Genomic DNA, 2,500 nt, shown 5'->3' with positions numbered 1-2,500 from the left:
TTACATGAAAGCCGTTTCCATGAGGATATCACTACCTTTTTATTAAATAAAGGCAATGAAGGGAACGTACAAGTCCAAACAAACGATTAAAAATTGCTTTTTTTTTGGATATTGCGAAATATGGGCGAGGGAAGGGGATATTTCCATGCCTGGCTTATAATGTCGAGGAAAATGAATTAAGTGTTAAGTAACGATATATATATGTTGAAAGGTTGACTTGGTTTGTAACTGATGTAACGATTTTTGCAATTCTTCCGGGAAAAAATCCGCAAGTGAAGCGAATTTAATGCGCAAATTATTCGCTGAAAACGAATAAATTACTTGGAAAAATTTTCTAAGTGCCGATTAATAATAATAAAGTAAGAAGTAAGGGTAAACTGGGAAGGACATGCAGAGAGAACGTAATCTTTGGAAAATGGTCGAAAATTTTCTAAGTCCCGCAAAAAATCGGCGTTTTGGACCAGTCTTTTTGCCCAGAATCTCCGAAAAACACCGGCGATTGCGCCATTCTGAGCAATGTCCAAGGGGATCCCAAAATGATTTTGACTTATATGTGGAGTATCGCATTGGCGAGTCCAACCGGTCAGCAAATGGCGAGGAAGTGATTCGGGGTTGGTTCTCGGTCTCTTCGGATCTCGCCCACCTCTACCTAGTCCCTTTTGGATTTGGAACACGAAAGTATAAATTTTCGGGCAAATACCGACGCCATGCGGGTTGCCGGGAAACCCCCGGTCGATTCCCGGTGTCGAGTGGGCTCGGAGTCGGTGAAAATTGAACGTTCTCCTCGCGAGAAAATCGAGCTAAGCGTGGTCCCGGTGGGTGATTCCGCCGGGAACATAGCCCATGCAAGCTCCCTGGTTGATCCTGCCAGTAGTCATATGCTTGTCTCAAAGATTAAGCCATGCATGTCTCAGTACTAACCGCTTTAAGGCGAAACCGCGAATGGCTCATTAAATCAGTTATGGTTCCTTGGATCTTACCCACACTTACATGGATAACTGTGGTAATTCTAGAGCTAATACATGAAACTCGTGCCTCGACCAGTGATGGAAGGGGTGCTTTTATTAGAACAAAACCAATCGGTCGGTCTTCCGTCCGTTGCCTTGGTGACTCTGAATAACTTTTGGCTGATCGCACGGTCTGAGCGCCGGCGACGCATCTTTCAAATGTCTGCCTTATCAACTTTCGATGGTAGGTTCTGCGCCTACCATGGTTGTAACGGGTGACGGGGAATCAGGGTTCGATCCCGGAGAGGGAGCCTGAGAAACGGCTACCACATCCAAGGAAGGCAGCAGGCGCGCAAATTACCCACTCCCGGAACGGGGAGGTAGTGACGAAAAATAACGATACGGGACTCATCCGAGGCCCCGTAATCGGAATGAGAACACTTTAAATCCTTTAACGAGGATCTATTGGAGGGCAAGTCTGGTGCCAGCAGCCGCGGTAATTCCAGCTCCAATAGCGTATATTAAAGTTGTTGCGGTTAAAAAGCTCGTAGTCGGAGGTGTGTCTCGGACGGTCGGTTCGCCGCTTGTCGGTGCTCAACTGGCCGGTCCGGACGTCCTGCCGGTGGGGTCCGCGAGGCTCCGTTATCCTTCTTTGGTCCTCTTCACCGAGTGCCTTGGTGGGCCGGCACGTTTACTTTGAACAAATTAGAGTGCTCAAAGCAGGCCGTTGGTCGCCTGAATACTGTGTGCATGGAATAATGGAATAGGACCTCGGTTCCATTTTGTTGGTTTTCAGAACTCGAGGTAATGATTAATAGGGACGGACGGGGGCATTCGTATTGCGACGTTAGAGGTGAAATTCTTGGATCGTCGCAAGACGAACCGATGCGAAAGCATTTGCCAAGAACGTTTTCGTTGATCAAGAACGAAAGTTAGAGGTTCGAAGGCGATCAGATACCGCCCTAGTTCTAACCATAAACGATGCCAGCTAGCCATCCGCCGAAGTTCCTTCTATGACTCGGCGGGCAGCTTCCGGGAAACCAAAGCTCTTGGGTTCCGGGGGAAGTATGGTTGCAAAGCTCAAACTTAAAGGAATTGACGGAAGGGCACCACCAGGAGTGGAGCCTGCGGCTTAATTTGACTCAACACGGGAAACCTCACCAGGCCCAGACACCGGTAGGATTGACAGAATAAGAGCTCTTTCTTGATTCGGTGGGTGGTGGTGCATGGCCGTTCTTAGTTGGTGGAGCGATTTGTCTGGTTAATTCCGATAACGAACGAGACTCTGGCCTGCTAACTAGGCGTCGGAATCTATTATGCTTCCGACGTAGCTATCTTCTTAGAGGGACAGGCGGCTCCTAGCCGCACGAGATTGAGCAATAACAGGTCTGTGATGCCCTTAGATGTTCTGGGCCGCACGCGCGCTACACTGAAGGAATCAGCGTGTCCTCCCTGGCCGAAAGGCCCGGGTAACCCGCTGAACCTCCTTCGTGCTAGGGATTGGGGCTTGCAATTGTTTCCCATGAACGAGGAATTCCCAGTAAGCGCGAGTC

Source organism: Hetaerina americana, unplaced genomic scaffold, assembly GCF_022747635.1.
Source record: "Hetaerina americana unplaced genomic scaffold, ioHetAmer1.1.p SCAF_1327, whole genome shotgun sequence".
In the NCBI taxonomy this organism is placed as follows: Eukaryota; Metazoa; Arthropoda; class Insecta; order Odonata; family Calopterygidae; genus Hetaerina; species Hetaerina americana.
This window is presented reverse-complemented; position numbering follows the sequence as displayed.